This window comes from Lissotriton vulgaris, chromosome 11, assembly GCF_964263255.1.
Source record: "Lissotriton vulgaris chromosome 11, aLisVul1.2, whole genome shotgun sequence".
NCBI lineage: Eukaryota > Metazoa > Chordata > Amphibia > Caudata > Salamandridae > Lissotriton > Lissotriton vulgaris.
In genome coordinates this window covers 76,701,749-76,726,758 of record NC_141699.1, presented here as the reverse complement: position 1 = coordinate 76,726,758, position 25,010 = coordinate 76,701,749, and positions in this window count along the sequence as shown.

The following is a 25,010-nucleotide window of genomic DNA, read 5'->3' as shown; positions in this document are numbered from 1 at the left end:
CATTGATTGTTGAAGCCGAAAAATCAATTGGGCTTCCTTTGCTTCGTGTTAATTTGGTGTCAGAAAAAGGAAATAAGGCCGAAGAAAAGACAATGCCATGTTTTCCTTGTAAATAAACCATCTGGCTTCTTACATAAACTTTGGATTAAGGGTCCACAACAATAAGACATTTTGACCTCCTGGATTTAGATTACTAACTTTGTTTTTTGGAATTTCACACGTCAATCCTTACAAGATTAAATATTGTTTGGCCGACTGATTTATATTTAGAATGTAAAAGAAAGAAAAAGGATCTTTAAAATAATTCACAAACTATATTACTGTTTTGTTGTGTGTTTTTGTTTTTATTTATTTGTATTTGGAGTTTGGTAATAACCATTGGATGAACGTCTTAACAAATGAGAGATATATATCAAAAAAACTTAGGTTGTGAAGAGACAAATAATTGACCGTTTTTGTTCTCATAATTAACTTTTTTGTAGTAAATACCTTGGCATCACCTTTTTTGTAATTCGGGGCTTTTACTCCTGGCCTGAGTAATGCTGCAGAGCTGCAAACTAGACTCAAGTGCCACCACAGCATCAATCTATGCAACCATTCAACAACAACTGGTTCAAATATGTTCTCTCAATGTTTCAAGCTATATTACAAATGTCACCAAAAGATGTTAATATTTCACTTCTGTTTTTAGATTTTCGTCACAATAAAATACACTGAACATAACCTTCACAAAAGTTATTTAGAAAAGTTTAAGCTATTGCCATTATAAATTACAATAACTTTTATTAAGGTATTATTATAAAAATTTAAAAGCCATTGCTATTTGTAATATCAATACACCTAAGTCACGTAAATACAACACATATTGCATTACAAATGCTATAGGTGTCACATTTGCGAAAGTTAAAACTATTGGCATTATAATAGCATTCGCTATTTTCAAAACCAACACATAAATAAAAAATTTGTCATTTACAATACCAATAGCTCAAACTTTCCTAATGCTACGACCCTACACCCCTACGCCCCAATGGACGCACCACGGCTGCTATGCTCCCACCTCTTAGCTCTAGTAACCACACCGTCACCCTCCATAAGCCGCCACCCCATTATTTCTTGCAGTGATCTCACACCACCTTCTGATCAATGCAGTTTCTCATCTTCTTCCAAGTCATCCTCTTTCTCCTCATAATCTAATACCAACTCATCGTCCTCATTCACCGAAACGCCCAGCCTACTCGTGCATGGTCTCTCACCATCTACCACACCCATCATACACTTCCCAGACTCACCCAGTCCTCTCTCCTCCTCACTCTCCTTTTCAGCATTATCCCTCGACGTCAGGGAGAGGGAGGGTCACACCGAACCACCCTTTCTTCTGGCCAGGGCGTTTGACATCATTTGAAACCATCCCACACCGGGAATGACGTGCTGATCTAATCTCCTCCCCACATAATCCCTGCCCCCTCCCCAGATTACACTCTGGCCATTCTTCACTACCACCAGAACGCTAGCCTGAAAATACTGACTCTAATTCCCTGCCTACACGCAGCAGACTCGGCCTGGCTTCAAAATCTCCCCCTCAGATCTCGACCAAGCCTATCACTTCCTCTAAGTCTTCTGAACTTCCTATCATCATACACCTTTGCTCTCCGCAAGCCCTTCGTTGGTGGCGCCCTTAGCAGCTGTTGCTTCTCCTGACTTTAAACCTGATCATTTTTATCATGAGGTCAGAGGTCCCTTTTCGTTGCATGAGGAGCCTCCTAGCTTATCCTCATTTCAATATCACTGCCCCCAATCTTCAAAAGTGCCCTCTGGCACTAGCTTCTGAACAAGCACTTGGCAAAGATACAGCATATTTCAGAGGAGAGATTGAGGCCTGTGCACACACACTCGCCCACCAGCTGCCCTGCACACCGCCTACTTCCATGCGGATTTTCCAGTTGGCATCAAGGAGAACCTCTGTGCATGCCCCAGAAGGCATCAAACGGCAGATACAGGCTCATCAGCAACCACAGGGACCTCCACACCCAAAGCAGAGCCTCGTGGTCGTCCCCTTATGCATCCTTGTACCACACGGGGTACCGTACCTCTGCTATAAAATGCACATCTCCCCGAGGAAGCTGCAAACTTGTTCTGCCCTGTGGCAGTGAGCATACCATACCATGCGATAGCAAGGCTGAGACACTGTGCGCTTTATGTCGCATGGATAACTGTGAGATTTCCTGGCAGGATATTGCCTTTGAAAACCCGCTGCGGCCGGGTAAGGACTCAGACCTCATATCAGACCAATAATAACATGTAACTGTCTCAGCAATATTGACATGGCATCGTCACCAACGTGCCAACATCTCTGTTTTCTCGAAAGGGCTTGGACAGAGCCAGTCAGACGTCAGGCTGTACGCAGACCATTAGTGTTAATGACAGTTTTGTTGCATCTGAGCCTTTGCAGGGGGAGGCAGTCATGTGCATGTTGGATTAGAAGAGGATAATTTAATAGGCTGCAGCTGCTAGAAAGCATGATGGGCTTCAGGAGACGTGAAGAAATGGGAGGTGAGAGCCTTTGATTGACTGAAAAGGCTGGGGACGAGTCAGTTATTATACAAGCTACAGGGACATCTGAAGATTTTCTCAAGGAGATTGTCACTTCTGAAATGCGTATAGTCAGCACCACACACCTCCCATCTTCCAGCAAGTAATTTACAGCAGAAGATACAATCACAAACCTTCAGAACACTCGTACCCAGTCAAAAGATCAGGGCTTGATCCATCCCCGTTTTTTAGCTCACTGCACCAACCCAGCTCAGAACCTGGCTACATGCAAATTAGTCTGTCCCTGGCCCAGTGCATCATGGGAACAGGGCAGACCAAACTACCAAGCCAATTCTTTTACTGGAAAGGAAACAAGCTTCCTGGGACCGGTTTCGGGCATTAAAGTCGTCTTCGGCCCGGCTTGCTTGAATCCTGATGGTGCAGTGAGCAAGGGACTCATGTCTGAGCATACCCTTCCACGCTTGTGGTGGACAAAACGATTCAGAAAAGGGGGTGGTGATGGACAGAGTATCTGAATTAAACAGAACACTCGTACCCAGTCAAAAGATCAGGGCTTGATCCATCACTGTTTTTTAGCTCACTGCACCATCCCAGCTCAGAACCTGGCTACATGCAAATTAGTCTGTCCCTGGCCCAGTGCATCATGGGAACAGGGCAGACCAAACTACCAAGCCAATTCTTTTACTGGAAAGGAAACAAGCTTCCGGGGACCGGTTTCTGGCATTACAGCCGTCTTCGGCCCGGCTTGCTTGAATCCTGATGGTGCAGTGAGCAAGGGACTCATGTCTGAGCATACCCTTCCACGCTTGTGGTGGACTAAACGATTCAGAAAAGGGGGTGGTGATGGACAGAGTATCTGAATTAAACAGAACACTCGTACCCAGTCAAAAGATCAGGGCTTGACCCATCACCGTTTTTTAGCTCACTGCACCATCCCAGCTCAGAACCTGGCTACATGCAAATTAGTCTGTCCCTGGCCAAGTGCATCATGGGAACAGGGCAGACCAAACTACCAAGCCAATTATTTTACTGGAAAGGAAACAAGCTTCTGGGGACCGGTTTCTGGCATTACAGCCGTCTTCGGTCCGGCTTGCTTGAATCCTGATGGTGCAGTGAGCAAGGGACTCATGTCTGAGCACACCCTTCCACGCTTGTGGTGGACAAAATGATTCAGAAAAGGGGTGGTGATGGACAGAGTATCTGAATTAAACAGAACACTCGTACCCAGTCAAAAGATCAGGGCGTTTTTTAGCTCACTGCACCATCCCAGCTCAGAACCTGGCTACATGCAAATTAGTCTGTCCCTGGCCCAGTGCATCATGGGAACAGGGAAGACCAAACTACCAAGCCAATTATTTATTTATTTATTTTTTTTTAAACCTTTTTATTAGGAACCATGTGCATCAGAGAGTCATGACAGTGACATCATCAATAATCCAATATAGCAGCAATTACGGTACAGTTGGCGGGTGAACAGCATTTACAAAAGGCAAGGGGCAACATACATACATTCCTACAATGTCCTGGAGCAGGTAGCTACTATGCCTGTGTCCATCGGTAAACCAGCCTCACTGGGCGAGTATCAGAAGGAAAAAACAGGAAAAAAGTAACAGCAGCCAGGGGGGGGCCATCCCATCACCGCAATCATGCATCGCCTCCGGCAGGGAGGAGATCAGTTCCAAGTCACACCCGCCCGTGGTCTCCCCAACCCCAACCAGGGTCCAGCCATGTCACCCAGCATAGCAGTATGTCAGTTGTGAGCTAAGTGTGTGTGGCCTCGCTTCGCACCCCAGAGTGTTGTCCATGGGAGGACAATGAAAGGAGGAGCATTGCGGGATCAGTCCAGCGTCAAAGTGTGGAGTGTACCACGGTGGGTGAAGCGTATAGTGTAAGCGAGCGCTCATAGGCCTGGTACCGGTTCGTCATCTCCAGAGGATTCGCCATGGGCCGCTTGAGACAGCCAGTAGGTCCGCAAGGGGGACCAAAAGTCGGTGGGTCTACAGCGGGCAGGCATCAAGTCCGCATAAACGCTGTGTTGGTCCTGGCAGTACGTGAGGTCGTCCAGCCACTCCTTAAATTTCGGTGCCCTCCCCCTCCCCCATCTGCAAGCAATTCTCCGTTTCGCGAGTAGAAGTGCCAGATCGACAAACTTGCGATCCGCCCTGGGAACATGTTTGGTAAATCCCAGCAGCATAACTACCGGGTCAATGGGAAGAGGGCCATCGATCATCACCTGTAGCGCAGCATGCACCTGCTCCCAGTAGTCCTGTATTGCTCCACATTCCCAGGCCAGATGGAGGAATCCTGCTCCCTCCGCCCGGCATCTAGCACACCTGTCGTCATCCGAGAGTTGGAACCGCAGTTTTCTGACTGGGGTATAATAATACCTCTGTATGAATTTATAGTAGATTATTTTCAGTCTGCAACTAGAGGAAACTCTGGCAGTCACCGAGCAGCAGTAGTCCCACTGCTCGTCAGTGAGTGCAGCGGGTAAGTCAGAGTCCCAGGCAGTCCGTGCCTTGGACAGAACAGGGGGGCATTGTTCCCGGATGGCTGAATATAGTTTCGACACCAAGTGCCTGCCGTCCGACACGAGCATAACGTGCAGCGGCAAGACCGTGCCCGGTTCCTCCGGATAGCCAGGAATTATCTCCCTCATACCCCGACGGAGTCGGATGTAATAAAACACCTCCAGTGGCGTCGGGGGAGTAGCCCGGAAGAACTGTTCTTTTGTACGGAACTGTTTCTCCTGAAACAGATCCCCCCAGGTATGAAGTTGAATGCGGCTGCACATAGAATGAAAGCCACGTTCCGTTAGGAGTGACAATTTCGGATGATACGAGAGGGGGAGCGCCGGTGAGTAAAGCATTGGGGCTGCCAGTAGACGGGTCACCCTACGCCACGCGTCCATGGTGCAGGTAACGGTGGTGGCAGGTGTCTCGATGTCACCGACCAGGCCCAGCAACATGCCATTGAGCGGCAGCGGGTGGACTATCCAATCCTCAGCTGCAACCTGAGGCATAAAGGGAGTGGGGCTGATCCAGTAGTAGGCATGTTGAGCCTGGGCACTGAGGTAATACACCTCCAGGTCTGGTACGTCGAACCCGCCCCTGCTATAAGGTTGCGTCAACACTTTCCAGCTGAGGCGTGGTTGTTTACCGCCCCAGAAGAGGCGGAGCAGTTCAGACCGGAGTCTTTTAAAGAAATAGGTTCCCGGGTAATACGGTATGTTTTGAAAGAGGTAAAGGAAACGTGGAAGGACGACCATTTTTATCAGGGACGCTCTTCCCGCCATCGACAGCGGGAGGGCTAACCAGCGTGTTACATTATCAGCCAGTTTGGATATGGCCACCCCATAGTTCAGTCGGACCGTGTCGTCCTTAGTAAGGGACACCACTATCCCCAAATATTTCAAGTCCGTATCGCACCACTCCAACGGGTAATCAAGCGGGAACTGGGTCACCGCAGGTGTAAGGGGGAAGAACTGCGACTTAGTCCAATTGATGTGTACTCCGGAGATGCCACCAAACAAGACAAATTCTCTCAGGAGTGGGTTGAGGTGGTCTCGTGGGTGACGCACGTACAGAGTAACGTCGTCCGCATAGAGGGATATGCCGATCTGTCTCTGATTACAATTAAAGGCGCTGGCCTTATGCAGCTGCCGGATCCTACAAGCCAGTGGTTCAATTGCCAGGGCGAAAAGCAGCGGTGACAAGGGGCAACCCTGTCGAGTCCCTCTCGTGATCGGCATCTGCGCCGACAGCACACCATTGACGACGACCCTAGCAACTGGAGAGGTATACAGCAACGTCACCCAGGCGATGAATATTCGGGGGAAGCCCATCCTTCCCAATATGGCCAGTAGATAGCCCCATTCGACCGAGTCGAACGCCTTGGTGGCGTCCAGGAACACAGCGGCGACTGGTAGATCTGGCGAGATGGTAGGTATGAGGGAGAACAGGGTGCGGAGGTTATGGGACGTAGCCCTCCCCGGGACAAATCCAGATTGATCAGGTAGCACAAGGGTAGTCATAAGTAGGGATAGTCTGGTCGCGAGCACCTTTGCTAAAATCTTAGCATCGCAGTTGAGCAGCGATAAGGGCCTATAGGCGTCGGTATCTTTCGGATCTTTCCCTGGCTTGAGCAGTGAAGTGATCGCCACCTCCCTCATAGAGCCCGGCAGTACCCCCTCTTCCAATGATTCTTCAAAAACCTCTTTCAGCACTGGTGCCATTATGTCAATGTAGCATTTATAAAATTCAGCCGGTAGGCCGTCCAGTCCAGCTGCTTTGCCATTGCTGAGTGACATGATCGCGTCACGGATTTCATCGATCTCAAAGGGACACCCCAGAAAAGCCCTATCGCTATCGCTCAGCCAACACAGTGCAATGTCATCTAGGAAACCACCGAGTTCGACCTCCCCATTTTGCTGTGTGGTATACAGCCGCTTATAGTGCTGCAGGAAGGTGTCCTGTATCCCCGTAGTGTCCCGGTAGGTCTTGCCGGTACCATCAGTGATTTCCAATACGTGCGTTGCAAACCGTTGATGTCTTGTGAGTGCTGCCAGAACTTTTCCCGGCCTATCCCCCTCGCAATACCGCCTAGCCGTCCAGTATTTGCCGCGGAATTTGGCTTCCCGGGTTGCTTCCTCCTCAAATGTTGACAATTTGGCTCTGAATGCCATCACTAGGTCAGGGCTGGGATTACTAACCATCTCCCCTTCCAACGCCTTAAGTTCCGTTTCAAGTCTCGTTAGCGTGCGCACAATTTCCCTCAACACACCGCAGCTCTTAGATATTGTGATTCCTCGCACAGTAACCTTGAACGCTTCCCATATCGTCTCGACCTTATCAACAGACCCCTTATTCCTAGGGAAGAAGGCCTCAATTTCCTCCCCGAGCTCCTGTTTAAAGACCGGATCAAGGAGAGCCGAGGGGAAGAGCCGCCATGGTGGACGTACTCTTGCATAGCCAGGGAAGTCCAGGTCAACCAGCACGGGACAGTGGTCCGAGTATGTGCGAGGTAGATGTCGCACCTTGACGACGCCACCAGCTAGGCCCCGCGAGATGAAGCAGTAATCGATCCTGGCCCATGAGCGCGCGTGAGTGGTGAAGTGGGTGCCCTCCCGAGCCGTTGGGTGTGAGCGTCTCCAGCTATCTAATAATCCCGCTTCCGCCAGTATGCCCCGCAATGCGTCTCTAGCTTTCGTGTTGTACTGCCCGCTACCATCTGACCTTTCCACCCCCGGATGCATGGAGAGATTGAAGTCCCCTCCCCATATTATGTGTGTGGCCTCGACTTCGAGTGCATGTCCCCAGAGTGACAGGAAGAACCCAGGAGTGTCAATGTTGGGTGCGTAGCAGTTAATGAGCATGACCACATCCATACCCAGCCTCCCCCAAAGGATCACGTACCTCCCCTCAGTATCTGTCCGAACCCCCAGTTTCTGGAACGCCAGTTTTTTATGAATCAAAATGGCCGCGCCCCTGGAATAGGTGGAATAGGATGAAAACTCCCTCACAGTCGCCCATCTATTTGCAAACTGAGGGATGCGTCGCGGATTAAGGTGAGTTTCCTGGAGCATGGCTATCTGCACCTGATGCCTGTCTAAATATCCCAGAACATTTCTGCATTTCCGCGGGTCATTAAGGCCTCTAACATTCCAGGACAATACAGACATATTTTCCAATGCGGGATCACCCGTGCTGACCATCACACCCCTGTAACCAATAAACGCATAGTGCCTCGGCACCCCGTGAGGCCGTTACATGTACCAATAATCTCGCTGTAAAGTACTGTCGGTTCATACGAGCAAGCAAACTGACACCACACGCAAGTCCAATCCTAGCACACATGCCATGACCGCCATCCACACAATCATTCTCTCCCTGAACAACTCCCATCCCAACAAGTGAACAGTCTTCGTCTCTCCAAACATAGCAACAGAAACCCCCGTCCCCAAGTCCTCCCCCAACCCACTGAAGCAACCCAAACTTGCCAGTACTACGACCCCTCCCCCCGCCCCAAACCCCATACTCATTAACCATAGGAAAACCATGTGGGGAATCCCCTCCTGGGGGCATCAGAGGTACACGCCCACGCACCCCAACACTTCCCTCCCATCCCGCATATTCCATATGGGGAAGACAGAGAAGAAGGGGTGGTGCCTGGCATGCGATAGTCCTGCAAGTATAAACCTTGATGAATCACAACAATGCCGGGCCCGCAGCCCTCCAATTACAGAAGACAACCATAAGTCCATAGGCGCCCCCACAATGTCGGCCGCCATCCAGATAGTCACCTGTAGCGCCAGCAGCGCGTGTGCGGCGAGCATTAATCTATCGGTGGAGTAGTGCGCACTAGCATGAACAATAGTTCGCCAATGGATAGTGGTGCAGGAGGGCCAATACGTACGTCTCACTGTGGGGTGGATCACCCCCCCAGGTACCAAGCCAATTATTTTACTGGAAAGGTAACAAGCTTCCGGGGACCGGTTTCTGGCATTACAGCCGTCCTCGGCCCGGCTTGCTTGAATCCTGATGGTGCAGTGAGCAAGGGACTCACATCTGAGCATACCCTTCCACGCAGAATACTACTACCCAGTCAGCAGATCAGGCAGGATCAGGGCTTAATCCATCACAGTTTTTTTAGCTCACTGCACCATCCCAGCTCAGAACCTGGGATGGTGCAGTGAGCTAAAAAACGGTGATGGATTAAGCCCTGATCTGCTGACTGGGTAGTAGTATTCTGCTTAATTCAGATACTCTGTCCATCACCACCCCCGTTTCTGAATCAGGGCCAGGGGAGTCAGTCACGGTGACACGGATGGGACACACACGGTCTCTGCTGCGCACAAGGTGTGGCAAGTGAGTCACCACGCTACACTCACAGGACCCAGCGCACGCATACCGGCGATAATGGCCAATCACTGCATGGCTTCACATGAAGTCACACAGTGATTGGCCATAACAGTGCGGCTGAGGCAGTGAGTGTCAACCCCACGCATCCAATGATCGATGCTGCGCGGTGGACCAGCCAATCCTGGCACTGCATGCAGCGCCAGGATTGGCTAGGGGGGCATATATGCTGCTCACCCAGTCGCCCCATGTAAACCCCGGGGGCTGTGCTGGGTAAACCAGCACCCTCTGGTCACGCTCTGTAAGGGAATGTACAACTGTGCGCATGCGAGGGCAAGTTTTACACCAACTTGCACTTGCGCACTACGGTCTGGACTGGTCTGCTGCAGCCTGAGAGTGTGGTCATGGACTGAGTGACTGTCACTCAAGCTGCAGCAGGCTGAGGCCACCCCCCCTGCACACTCCGAAATCGCCGGGTGTGTCCCGGCGGTCAGGCGGATTGCACTTTAAATTATATGGGGAATGAATGGGATTGCTGCTAAATTGCTAATGCGCAATGCACGCTGACGGTGGGTCCATGTGGCTGGAGGGGCTACGCCCCTACGCCCCAATGGACGCACCACGGCTGGGTAGCATGTGGTAATACCCGCGTTGTAAAGGCTGTTCCCCCTGGGGAGGTGTCCCTTTATGGAGCATTCACAGGTTTATCAGTTTTGGTAAATATGGAAATGCATAAAAAACCATGGGAGCTGCTTGTGAACACCCACACAATGCCCTAGTTAAGCTTCCCTTTTGCAGAGTGATGTCCCACTGATACAGACATTAGAAACACACTATTAAAGCAATAGGTTCCTCATGTTTGGTGAAGTACAACTACAAGGTCACTTTGCATGAATGTTTTAACACATTTAACAACTTCATTAATTACACCTTACCGCTGTGAGACCCTCACGGGTGAGTAGTCGCGCTTAACAAACACATGTTTACCTTAGTGGCGGTCTAGGAAGGCTGTCCTGATAGTCCAGTAGGGCTAATTCTCCCACCATCCTTCAAAACTAGCTGATAGCTAGACAAACACTGCTTCTCTAAGACAGCCTCATCTGCCCCTTAGCAGTGCAGGTCCGAGACTGAAGGCAACCTCTGGGAATGTGTTCCAAGGGTAAACACCACAAACACTTGCATCAGGAAGCCACTCACAAAAGCACAAAGGTCAATTTAGTTCAATTGAAAAATATTTAATGATTAAAATAGGGTCAAAACCACCAAAATTAGATCAGTCACTGAATAGTTGCAGCTTCTTACATTGATAGTTTATTTCCTTATGGCTTCTCATTCTGCATAGACGGTCAATGAAAATATCTTTGCAGGACTCCCAGCGAGTCAGTTGCCTTGTGCAGTCAGGCATAGTTCACCGCTCTTTAAACTTCACAGAGTTCTGTAGGGGCATCACTGGCTTGCACCTCCATGCCAGACAGAGTCACACTGGTCTTTCTGAGTCTGCCTGAGCCTGTAAAACTTTCCCCACTCCTCCTCCTCTCCCGCTCAGAATAGCCCTTGGTGTTGGGTCCAAACTTCCCTCTACAGTCCCCTTTCAGAACATCAGATCACACTGAGTGCAAGTTAGCTTTGCCTCCCCCTTTCCAGTTTCAAAAGCAAATCTTCACTAAGGGCCATATGTACGACCCGTTTTTAGGTTTTGCCTGGTGAAAGATGCGCTCTGCGCATCTTTTTCGCGCAGGCGAAAACCTAATGAGAATAGTACGGGAGACAGGAACTGCCCCCGTCTTTCATTGGCTAGCTCCATAAATGGAGGCTAGCCATTGGAAGACGGGCCTGTCCGTCAATGCCGGACCAGATTCGGGGGCGTTCCCGAGAATTTTTGGCTTTTGGCGACGTCACGCTACGTCAGCCAAAAGCCCTCAGGAACGCCCCCGAATCTGTTGAGCCGGCACCCGCCTTCCTGACCTTCTCGGTTTCTTCCCTCAGCCTCAGACGGGAATATTTATCCCTCCCCTCCACTCCTCTTCACACCCACTCACTCCCCTCCTCCGAATTCCACCGCCGCCCCCTCCTCCACGCAGCCGATTCTACCCCTTCCCGCCCCCTCCCGCCCCCTGCTCCTTTCCCCGCCGGCACCAAGACACCAAGGTGACTTAAACTTGGTAGAGTTGGAGAAGGGAAACTACATTTTAAATATTGTTTGCAGACAAATTCTGGTTTTATTGTCTATTTAATTACTCCTTACTGCCTTAACTAAACATTAACCTAATGAAAGGAATGTTGCGATTTTAATTTTGGCACGTAATGCACCATTTGACCAATGACAAAAACGTCTAAAAATTATAAAGTTAAAATCCTAGAGACTGGTTGTTAAATTAGTGCTTTGTTCCCCTATTTACGCCAGCATTTATAACGATTCTTTAAATACAAACGAGAAAGGTCCAAATAAAAAAAAAATAACAACAATTGAAAATAGGTAGCGGTAGACAGAGGCAGTGAATGGTGGGCGGATCCTGGGGTGAGATAGAGGGTCACAGAGGGGAAGTCAGCGAGGGCGGTAGAGGCAGTGAGGGGTGAGTGAAAGGTCTAGATGGCGCCATACATTGTGAATAAGGGAAACTGGCTGTGAGCGAAACGGGAAATGAGGGGCAGCAAGGAAGACAGAGGTAATGCGGGAGAGCCGGTGAGACCGAGACCCTCTCACAATAGCTTATCCTGCTCACACGGGCCTCGTGAGAGCAGATATTCCGCGGGAGCATCTAGAGGCTGCTTTACTCTGGTGGCTGCAGCATCGAGGAGAGACCAGCCCGCCACCCTCCTCAGAGGAGACCGTATCTGAGCGTCAGCTGGTGCCCCCACCGACCGGGGGAGGCGCCCAGTATCGTGGGAGAGGAGATTCGCCCCGATTCCTGCCTCCACCGGAGAGGAGAAATGAGGCCACAGCAGCAGGAGGCAGCCGGGCCCGGCGATGCCGAGGACCCCTGGAAGGAGTGCATGGACACCGCCGTGCAGCTGGCACTGCGGGCTGGAGAGGTGAGCACAGAAGCAAGCGGCCATAAGGTGGAGGTGGGGTGAATCTGGAGGGGGGGAAGGCTCCGGTGGATAGAAGGGTCAAGATGGGAGGCACGGGTCCTCTCAAGGGAGCTTCGGGCTAGCAACGATCAGGGCTTTCGGAGTTAGGGTAAGGGGGTGTGCGGACGATCAGCAACGCTCTCGGCTGTGTAAATCACTCAACGGTTGAGGGATGTTATAAAAGAACCCCTTTTCATCCATGGGAATGAGTGAACTACTTGCAGATATATGGGGTGGGTTCCCACGCCTTAAACAGATTTAGAGTGTGACACTGTAACCCACCCCAAATCTTCGGCTGGGTGATTCAAACCCCGATCGAGACAGTGTGACGCCCCATTAAAAATTGTGGTGGAATCTGTAATTTTCGATACTATTCTTTCCTAAGTTTTAATTTGTCCCTGGTTTTTAACATGGATATTTCAGCTGCTTTGAGCTATGGCAATGAGTTAAGTGCTCCAAGCTAATAATTGTGATTGACCTGCTGGATACATGTTCTGATCCAGGCAGGCCCCTTCACCCCTTCATCCTTCAAATGTTGATTGGAAGGGTTTCAGTCAAGTTGGCAAAAAGAAACAGTGCAGCAAAACTGCAGTCAATGCAATTTAAGTCATATTATGTCGATTGTAAAAGCTAATAATTGTGATTGACCTGCTGGATACATGTTCTTATCCAGGCAGGCCCCCTCACCCTTCAAAGGTTGATTGGAAGGGTTTCAGTCAAGTTGGCAAAAAGAAACAGTGCAGCAAAACTGCAGTCAATGCAATTTAAGTCATATTATGTCGATTGTAAGAGTGACAGATTGTTTCTTTTCTTCTCCTGTGAGTCACAGAAGAAAGCTGGTTGGTTTCTGTTTTGGTAACTTTTGCACTTGGCATAATGAACATTTCTTTTTTTAGCATTACAAGCTATCTTGTGCGTAAGTACAAAAGTGAGCAGCTGTTTTTTTTTTTGCAGCTGTATTTTCCAGTTTTTGGACTTTCCATCGTGAAGTTACCCTGTGTTTTGATTTTTGGCTAAATATAAGCTTCCCTACTCTGCAGTTACAGGTGTCGTGGGGGGGGGGGGGGAGGGGCACGGTGAAGGGTTGGTGTATTTCCAGTGGTTAAGCAATAGGCGAAGACAAAATGTAAATACCCATTGGTAAAGAATTAGGAAGACAGCATGGAGAATTTCCAGGTTTGAGCTAATAAGACAGAATCAACAATATTTCGGCGTATAGACTGAGTAACAACTGGTGAAGGAGGTAATGAATGTCAGTGCTGGAAGCGAAATTAGTGCACACCCATAAGGCCTAGTACCACATTCAAAATAAAAGCCGTTTTTTTAATGGACTCTGCTTGTGCCTCCGTGTGCCCCTGTTGCGTCTCTGTGTGCCCCTGTTGCCTGCTTGTGCCTCTGTGTGCCTCTGTTGCCTGCTTGTGCCTCTGTGTGCCCCTGTTGCCTGCTTGTGCCTCCGTGTGCCCCTGTTGCCTGCTTGTGCCTCCGTGTGCCCCTGTTGCCTGCTTGTGCCTCCGTGTGCCCCTGTTGCCTGCTTGTGCTGTGTGGGTGTGTGTGGAGGGCTCCGTGTGGCTGTGTGTGTGGGAAGCTTTGTGTGGCTGTGTGTGTAGGAAGCTTTGTGTGGCTGTGTGTGTGAGGGGCTTTGTGTGGCTGTGTGTGTGGGGGGCTCTGTGTGGCTGTGTATGTGGGGGGCTCTGTGTGGGTGTGTGTGTGGGGGGGGCTTTGTGTGTGTCATTTGCGGGAGATAAAGCTAGTGGCATTGTAAATGACAATGCCATTTATTTATGTTAAAAAAACATTATTAAAAATAATGTCAAGAGCAATGCCAATAGCTCTAACTTTAACAAAGGCAAAACCATTGCATTGTAAATGCATGTTGCATGTGCAAACGGGTTTGCGAACCATTTGCGCCTGCAGGCATGCCAGGTGCAAGGGTGCCTCTCTTGTAGGCAGGATTGTTTTTGTGGAGGAAGGGGCACCTTCCTCCACATAAAAATCCCGAGAGGCGTTTTCCTCTTTCCATGTGTGCTGTAGAATGCAGCACACATGGAAAGAGGAAAAACAAAGAGAAATAAAAATATTTCTCCTTGTTACACATGTTCTGGGGAGGCATAAAGTTTTGGCACTGCCCAAGGGTTAATGTGATTAAGTGAATCTGGGGCAGCCTCGAAATCCATAGGTGCTGCTTGAGAAAACCCACCGCAACGCCCACGGAATGCCTCCTTGATGCAGATTAACCTCATGCGCGCTAGCGTTATTCTGCTCCTGCGCTGAGATTTCTCAAATCGCACTTTGCGTGACGAGCTGGGCTCGTCATCAGCGTGCGAGCGGGCTACGCCATGACGAGCCCAGCTCGTCATCAGCCTCGAAGGGGTTAAGGCAAGGTAGCGACTTGCCCTGCTTTGTCTTACTCCATATAAGGATGATGCCATACAAAGCCATGCAGAGTTGCTTTGCAATGCCTCATAGATATGATTGAGAGGTTTGCTCTGCCGGAGTGTCAAAGAAAGTGATACTTCTTCGTGTTTTGAGTGTGCCAAGGAAGATGACTGAGGCAGCAATGGCTCAGTTACGTGCCAGTAATCTTCATCACTCCTGGTCCAAGTCTCCCCCATCACAGTCCTCATAGCTTGAGTTATGCCCAATATCAGAACATTTTACCAATTACCACCATAAACTTTTTTTCCTTTCTTTGTGTTAATCCCTTTCCTTTCCTCTTGCCCACAATGCACAACATTTCCTCTACGGCTCGTCTCATTACACCACACTCTGGAAAAGCCTCAAGGACATGAGCGGAGGACAGTACAACTGTGACAGGGAAAACTTGGACGATGAGTATTGATCATTCCTGGCAAGAAATAAAGATATTATCTCCTGTCCCATCTTCCCTGTCAATTAATCGATCAATAGGGGGGGGGGTTTATAAAGCGCGATACTCACCCGTGAGGGTCTCAAGGCGCTGGGAGTGGGGGGGCAGCTCCGGTTCAGTTGAAGAGCCAGGTCTTGAGGTCCTTCTTGAAGGTGTGCAGGGTGGGGGAGCGTCTGATGTTGACAGAGAGCTCGTTCCAGGCCTTGGCCGCAACGTAGGAGAAGGCCCTTCCGCTTGCTCTGTTTCTGCGGATACATGGGGTTTCTGCCAGCGCGAGGTCGGCGGAGCCTTCCTCGCTTCTTAAGTATAGGCCAAGCTTCATCTTAGATGGTAGATAAAAAATAAGGGCCTTTTGTGCTGCTTCCAGTTTTCGTGATCGTAACCAGATGTTTCCTCTTACAGAAGTGATGGTAATCTCCTACCTTCCATCATGCAGGAGTATTGAGCCTCGCAGACCACGAATAAAGAGCCTCAAGCAGGTGCCCCCGCACCATGGTCCATTTGCAACAGCCTCCCGGGGCCCCAGCCAATGGCCCTGCACAATTTCGTAAGAGCCTCACGGGGCCCCAGCCAGGGCCCGCACAATCGCACATCATTATAACTAGCCTCAGGCCAGAGCCCCGGCCGGGGCCCCCCACCTGCACCATTTGCAAGAGCCGTGGTACGCATTATTTACAATTGCCTCAGGGGCCCCTGCAACAATCAGTTACAAGCTCAGCGGTGCGCACAGCGCACCATTAAAATCCACATGATTATTGATGTATTGAGGGGGCCGGACCGGGGCCCCTGGAGCGGGGGGCCCCCCGCAACACGGGGTCTGCGTGGGCCTGTGTTACGCCCCTGAGGAGTAAAGAATCAAAATTGCTGGGCGTGAAAGATTGAATCAATTCATAGGGGTCCCATCCAGGGGCGCAACACCCATTGGGCTCATGGGGCTTCAGCACCCCCGTCGTGTGTGTCGGGCCGGGCTGACTTGTCTTTGCAGGCTGGGGAGCATCTGATTACAGCCGCACCCGAGTACTTAACAGGGCTTTAAAAGACCATTAATTGTAAATGAGGCTTTTGTTGTGTGTTCACCCATTCTTACAGCCACTCTGTCTGTGGTTGGAAGAATTAGCCCCCCCCGAAATATTTTTCAGCCACCCAGAAATTTGGCTCTAGTTGCCCGCCTGGTCCCATCCCTGGTGAAGCATCTGGTCCCCCCTCCCTTCTCTGATGCGACTGATCACCCCCGTGAGCTGGGTACCTCAACTAGCTTGTCCCTGTGCTGGTCAGCTTCATTCACATCATCCCTGGGCTGATCTCCAATACGCCTCTTTTGCTTCTGGAGAGCAGAAATTCTGCTTTATCTATTATGTGCTGTAAATTATCAGGTGATAGGTACGTCACTCCTTGGAATCTGTCTATGGGCCCTTCCATATTTGCAAGACTCCAGGCTGAAAGCTATAAAGGGAATGAAGGTTAGATGGAGCGAGGCCTCTACAGACTCTGATGAATCCTCTTAACTTAGCCAGGGCGAACCTTTAACAACCGAAGGGCAGCTGGACGTTTAAATCAGGCTTTTGTTTTAGACCCAGCTGGAAGTGAAAAGTAGAAATATGAAAGTCCCCTCCCCACCTGCACGCCAAACAGAAAGCAGACAACGAGCCGGGGCTAGTGAATTTGCCCCCTGGGTCAGAAAATTACACCAAGACCAATTCTGCATATTTCACTGGGTTAACATGATCCCTGGTCTGGCTAAGAGAAGCTTTCTGAACCGGACGAGATCCCTTCCATTTCCTGCCCTGTTTGGGAGCGTTAAAACCACAGGAAACAGGGTCCAGTAAGGGCAATGGGTTTCCAGTAGTGAGTTAGTGGGAGTCCCCAGAGGTCAGAAACTTAAGAACCGGTGGTATACATACAGCATGTTTACACCTTCCATTGAAAATGATGTGGTATGTAAAATATAAATGCATATTCATAGGCAAGGACTATTAATGAAAGAGGAGGGAAAGACCCCCTCAGACAAGCCCCTCCCCCTCCTCCTGAGCACAGAGAGGACATTAGCTGAAAAGGAGCTACCCTACGGAGAGACGGGCCCTAGAGTCCTCTAAAACTCTTACAGCGCCATCAAAGGGTTAACGTGTGGCTAATAATTGCTTTTTATAAAGAATTTATGAGGGAGAAATGAATTACATTAATGATGTGTGACTGTAAGTGGCAAGGCGAGATTTATGTTTCAGGCGATTAGATTTCGGGGGCTGAAGTCGAGAAAAGAGGTAATTAAGAAGACGAATGATGATCGCAGTGAGCAATAAATCACGGCGGGAAAAGAGTAAATAACAGCAGCCGGGGACTGCTCGTCAATTAAAGATGGGGAGGGGGCGGGGCTAATTACGAACCCTCCACACGCGACTTTCTGCCAATGTTTTGTACTTTGCTTTAAAAAAATAAGCAAAAGCAGATAGATCGGAAAAAATATGTTGTTTCCATTTCTTAATGGTGCCCGAGTTGGCTATTTCTGGAAACATGTCCATCATTTCGCATCATTTAAAATTCTCGCAGGTTGAAAAGCAAGAATGCACAACTTGGTCTTTGACTGGAGCATGGATTTTGTAATGAATGCGGGGGATGTGCCGTTTGGACCGTCAGCGGTCTGTTATTGATAGTTAATGACTCGTAAAGCTGACAACTTGTTGCCTTATGGAACTAAATAATTGATGATTGTGTTCGTAAAGCGCAGAATGCGCCCACCGGGTCTCCTTGGCGCTAGAACAGCAACCTGGAATCGGGGGAGAAATACCACGAGCCGACCAATGAGAGAGCAAAACTTACTGCAGGGCTTTTCTGAAGGTAATACATCAATCAATCGTTCAGCAGGTGCAGTGGCACCGAGGCCCATAGGTGTATGGGGCCAACTGCACCTGACTATAAATGAGAAACGAGACTCATTCTGAGCGCACTGAAGCATATCAAGGCCAATGTATCAACTGTTGTAGTAGCCCATCTTGAAAGCAGCCTTGCGGCTACCACTGGCACGTGTAGATGTCTTGGCAGAAGGGGAAGGGCTCCTCCTAGTGTGCTGCCACTGTGTTAAGCCTCTGTGGGTGCTTTCAAATGTCCTTCAGGCTCTGTAATTTGTCATGAGCTGGCATAAGTGTGTTTTTCTCGAGCAAGGCTGCTGTTGAAAGCGTTACGTTATGCACTTGATGGACATTCTGCTTTCCTCATCTCCTGTAAAAAAACATGTGCATAAGGCACTCTCTTTGCGCTGCTCAAAACTGTCCAATTTTAAGCTATGTGCACTTATTTGATCTTTGCCACCTGCATGGTTGGTTTCCTGGCGCTCATCTGCACAATGTTCCATATTCTTTGTGAATGAGATCTTGAGTAATTTATGGTCACAATACTGTACAGAGGCTGCCCAAAAGTTTAGACTGAAAAAAATATTTATTCACCAGAATATTATGAGAGCTAATTATCCGATAATGAAATGTGCAAATGGTGTAATTAATCATTATAGCATATAAAATTGAAATGATTAAAATATGTTTCTATTCCCTAGAGATATGCCAGCCCATATAGGCATAACATTTGAGAAGTATGCAAAGTCCAGATGAAGGACAAATAAAGAAATGTGTAGCCGAAACACTGCATCAACTGAACTACAGTGACATAACTGAATTGATGACTTTGAGTTGCATGAAAATAAGCTAAAATTTGAAGGACCCAAGTTGAATGTTTTATGAACAGTGCTTTTGTAAAAGCTTCTTATAAATACAAAGAACACTTTACGTTAATCCATGATTTGATGAAATAGTGGAAAGGATAGCCCAATTTAAGATTTTCAATGAATCAAGGAATGTGTCTTAAAAATTGTGGGCAAAAAATGTATTTTATATCAACATGAAGAAAGCAATAAATGATGTAAATATGTAAAATTTCAATACAAGTGTGCTACATATTCTGTAAGGACAGTAATTCTTTAGGACATTAAGGCACCTGACTTACGTCTGGTATGTCTCCCGCCTAAAAGGGATCGTGCAGTGAAGGACTGGGTTTCTCTAAGACCCAGCGGTGCCAGGGATAACACCTGAAACCTTCGTGGGTTACCTGTTCCGGCGTACAAATAACAGAGACACGGGACACTTCCTTCGGCGTCAAAGATTTGAGGTTTATTTACTGCAGGGAACACAGAAGTCACGAGAAGTACATAGCATGTAAGTTCACGGAGTCTGATTCGAATTGTATCTGTAGATCGCTCCTTTTATACAGTTTTCCGTCATAGGATAACATGACAGACAAAAGGTTACAACCCGCTTCCCACAGTAAATTTCACAAGGGGTCGCTTTCATGTATTCAGGGCCCGGAACATAATTACAGAAGCATTTGGCAGTTCCCAACTGTAAAAGTACATCTTCCCACCATTAGTACATTCCGTTTGGCTGTAAACGAATCAAGGAAAAGACAGAAACAGGTGCAGAGGAAGACAAGGACAGCGAACAGATCGAAGAGAGTGAAAAAGGGGTGGTATCAGGAAACACGATTGCAAGGATCAAAGGGGACGTGCCTAATGAATGCACAACTGGAGACAATAGATCGGAACGGCAAGATGAGCCTCGAGCGGGGCCATCTGCCTTACAGTGTCATCCCCCTCAACATAAAGACACCCTCAAAGGAACACGTGTCTTCCGCAAGAGTTTGGGAATCCCAGGGTCACGAAGCGGACAGCGTCCGTTCGCTGGCTACTTGAGGGCAAGAAACAAAATGGATGCCGTATCTAAAATGGAACCCGTGGGTTCAGATGAAGAAACCCACGAAACAAACGAACGGTTTAGGTTAGTACAGCGAAAACGCGTACACCCACTAAACTCGTCATTTGCGGTTCATAGATACCAGACTCGACCATATTCGGGCGAGTCGAAAACACCACTTACAATTGTCACAGAACCTCAGACGCTCCTTTTGCCCTCATGTAGGCAAGCACTAGTCGGAATCAGAATCGATTTCGATATTCATCAGACCATGTAGATGTTGCTGCAACATTATTCTGTCCATTAGCGCTTCCTTGGTAACAGGCGGCTGCTTTATACACGTCGTAGCACAGAGGCCACATAAGGCAGGACCACACTGCACACAAAGACAACACGTGAACAGGAATGCTACAACAACCCCAATGATCATCAGAATCTTCCAACCCCAAGTCGACATCAGGCCCCAAAACCACCCTAGTAGCGTCCAATCCACTACGTCCACGTGTATGGACTCAGAGATCTTATGCAACTTCGAGATGGCTTGATAGACAGTTGGAGCGTTGTCAGGAATGAAAATACAACAACTCGAATTGATCACCTTACATACTCCACCTCTATCTGCTAAGACGACGTCTAAAACCATACGATTTTGTAACGTCATAAGCCTATCCGCCTGAAGCTCTGCTGTGATGTTACCAAGGGCACTGGCAGTGATATTAGCGGTCGATTCCACCACTCGAGTCAACTGTCTCAGGTTCCTACTATTAATCATAGGTCCCCAAAACGGCAAGAAACCCTTAAAGAAGTCTCCTGCTTCTTGACCGGCAGTGTCCTCTTTGCTAATCACTCCTCTCACAACTCTAGTCTTGTGATAATCTGAAGCGACTGTAAAAGTCGGCGGCAACAAATTTGCAATATAACAGGTGCCCGAAAAGTCAAGGGGCAACCATGTATATGCACGGTCGTAACAGACAGAGTACGTACCCTTGGCAGTCAGGAGAACAGGGGAAGAGAGCATTGGTAATACATGTCAGTGCAAGCACTTTCCCCAAGGTGAGCTCTCGGGCTTCGACCACGGCCTTTCAAACAAAAATTACCGAGGTGGGGTACGATCCAAATTGGAGATGAACTTTTGAGCTGTCTATCACCCACTAGCACACTATACTCAGCCTCACTCAAATCCCTATAGGCTCGCACCTCTTCCTCTGGAATAAGCAATGGATCAAAGATATCCCTATCTAAATCAGCAATCGCTATTGCCAAAGACTTATGGTACGGGCCGGGACCAAAGTGTGGAGAACGTGGCTCTCGATTGGGGTAAGAATCTAGTGCGCTACGAAACATTGTTTGGAATGCTCGAGCTGAACCCTGGGAACTGTAAGGAAGGACCAAGTACGGAATTCCCTTATCGGTGGTATGTGGCATTAACCCACACACCCAACAATTGGTAGTGTTCATCACCAACTGGTGCTGATGAAGGAGCTGAACGAAGGAATTGTTCATAAATTCCGCACGTCTAACCTGCTCGTGTTGGGGTAGAATATGGAAGGAATGAGGAGAAACAGTGGAGATAATTTTAGGTTCAGAAGAAGGGGTAGGTGAGGCAGAAGGCAATAACGACTGTATCATGTAATACACCCCACCCACCAATAACGAAGAAACAGTTAGGAATAGAAGGAACACCTGAAACATGAAGCATTTAGTACGTGCAATTCTATGCAATTCGAATCTTTGAGATTGAGTCTTTTCCAATTCCAACAGCTTCGAGAAAGCCATCCTCTAAAACCGTCCGCAACGTTCTTGACGCACTTCGTTCTGTGTAGCAGTAGTCAATCCCCAGGAGTTCCTAGGAATCGACGGTCTCCAACCTAGTGTCAGGACCTACTAAACAGAAGGAAGTACCCGCACGGCCTTACGGTCCACCCGGATGTAAGGTACTTTCAAACAATATATACAAAATCTCCTAGCTGTGGAAACAAAACACACATATGCAGAAAAGGACTCAAAATTTACATAAATTACAGTTATTCAAAAATGTTCAGAGTGATAATGGGGTAACGTGAATGTCAGGGGAGGAAGCAAAAATATTTTTTTATTTGTCTCTAGTGGTGGAGCAGAGAAAATATCTGCTTCTACCAGGACGAGTCTGATCTTCAAACAGTTGGTCAGATGGTGAAACAGAATCCTGTCGACCAGACAATAGTTCAGATCCTGAGTTCTCCAATGACAAATGTTCATCAATATCGTCTGGCTGCACTGAGGTATCTCCCACAGGCTGAGCGTCGCTGAATGGAACAAAGTTCGGCAAAACCTCAGCCTCAGACGAGGCGATGCCCTTCCTTACCCACGAGTCCGCTGGCAAAGGTATAGGTACCTTCTTGGTATGGGTGGCATGCACCCAGTGTTTGCGGCCTTCCAAACGAACAGCAGTTCTCGTGGCAAGGAGCACCTGATAGGGTCCGATGAATCGAGGCTCTAGATTTCGTTTCCGGCCAAAATTTATCGTAACCACCCAGTCTCCGGGTTGGAGCTGGTGGCCTGGACGCCTCGTCTGCGCCGGCAGTGCTTCAAAAACCTGTTGGTGAATTAACCTCAGTTTAGCAGTCAGATCATGAAGATAATCGATCAACATTGGGTACTCAAGATCAGCGAACACACCGGGTCTAGGGACCCCCCAAACATTGGCAGGACGGCCGAACACAATCTCATATGGGCTGAGCCCTACTCGAGAGTGTACAGTCGCCGTAGTTGACAGAAGAGCTAAGGGCAAAGCGTCAGGCCACGAGAGACCAGTCGTAGCCTGAATCTTTGCAAGTTTTAATTTTAGAGTTCCATTATATCCCTCAACCAAACCTGCTGACTGGGGATGATTGGCGCTGTGGAATTTTTGTGTAATTCCAAGGCCCTTATTTATTTATTTTATTTATTTATTTTATATTCTTCTATAGCGCAAGAATAGACCCCCGAAGGGGTATCTCCGCGCTTTGCCAGTAAGTGAATCCTCAGATGTTAAGTGAGGAGGAGAATGGAGCATTTGGAGAGAGAGATTATTTCAGTTAATGGGAAATAGATGTGTTTTCAAGACCTTGCGGAAGGTCAGATGATTGGTCAGTGTCCTTATCTCAAAAGGCAGAGAGTTCCAGAGCTTTGGTCCAAGGTGGGCTAGGGCTCGCCCTCCTTGTCTGGCCTTCTTAATTCTGGGCACCTGCAAAAGTTGTTGGTTCACAGAGCGCAGGATACGCCCAGGGGCATAAGGCTGGAAGATGTTGGCCAGATATTTAGGGCCTTTACCTATCACACTTTTGTGAATTGTGCATAGGGTCTTAAATTGCACTCGTTTCCTCACTGGTAGCCAATGAAGTTTGGTCAACAGGGGAAGGGAGGGAGTCCTAGGGGGGGCATTGAGGACTATCCTAGCTGCCGTATTTTGGATTACTTGCAGCTTTTTGAGCTTTACACACACTCTTCATCACACTCCCCACAAACTCACTTCCGTTATCAGACCATACAATCCGTGGCATTCCATACCGAGGAAAGTATTCCTTCAGTAGGACTTTTGCTGTGGACAGGGCAGTATTGTCTTTAAGAGGGTAGGCCTCAATCCATCGGGAGAATGCGCAAACCACAACCAAAACGTATTTTAGGTTATTGCATCGCTCCATATGGATGAAATCCAACTGAATCACCTCAAAGGGACATGAAGGAGGAGCAAAATGACCAGGGGGTGTAGGAGTTCCCTTACCAGGATTGTACATCACACATATCATGCAATTCTTGACCAATCTCTCAGCACATTTAGCAATACCATCATTCTTCCATACAGGGGACAACAGCTTACAAATACCTTTCGCGCTAATATGTGACAAACCATGTGCCATAGTCACAACAGCTAGCACATAAGCATCCGGCAACATCCACCTTTTATTCTCTGACAAATCAATCCAACAACCATTCGCATCCAACTTTCCCGTACTCTCTTTCCACTTGGCCTTTTCAGTCTCGGTGGCCTCATTCTGAATCGCTTTCACACTCTCAATAGTGTCTTCACACATACCAGCTTCCGCAGGCCACCTTACTGAACTCGTCACATACATTCTAGTTGTAAGGTTTCGCGCAGTCTCCTTAGCAATCTCATCAGCGAACGCATTGCCACGACCAACATCATCCGTCACCTTACGGTGTGCACTACATTTAATAATCGCCACCTGCTTGGGCAATGTAAGTGCATCCAAAAGATCATTCACAAGCTGTCCATGCTGAATCTTCGTACCATGCGATGTCATAAAACCTCTCTCTCTCCACAATCGTCCAAAACTGTGCGCAACACCAAACGCATACTGGCTGTCCGTAAACACATTCACCCGTTTCCCTTTCGACAAAACACACGCTCTAGTTAAGGCAATTAGCTCCGCTGCCTGTGCAGAATTCTGATTCAATCTCGCAGTCTCCACAACCGTACTCAACGTCACCACAGCATACGCAGTCGTCGCATCACCATTCGGCAACTTAAAACACGAACCATCCAAATACAAGGTACCATCGGGGTCTTCCAACGGAATGTTTTTTAGGTCAACACGACCTTTTTGTTTCCTCCTCAGTTCGTAAGTAACAGTCATGTGGGGCTACCTCATCTGATTCCATATTGGTTGGCAACAAAGTCGCCGGGTTTAAGACATTGCAGCGCCTTATTTGAATATGACTTGCCAAAAGCGTCAACTCATAACCAGACAACCTTGCGCTCGTCAGATGTTGGGTTTTCGTACGATTCAAAAGAGTGTCAACTGCATGCGGAACCATCACCGTAAGCATATTATCCATGACCAATCCTGCGGATTGTCGGATGGACACCGCAGCTGCCGCAGTTGCTCTCAAACAACTAGGCAATTCTCTAGCCACTGGGTCCAAGGTCGAGGAAAAATATGCACATGG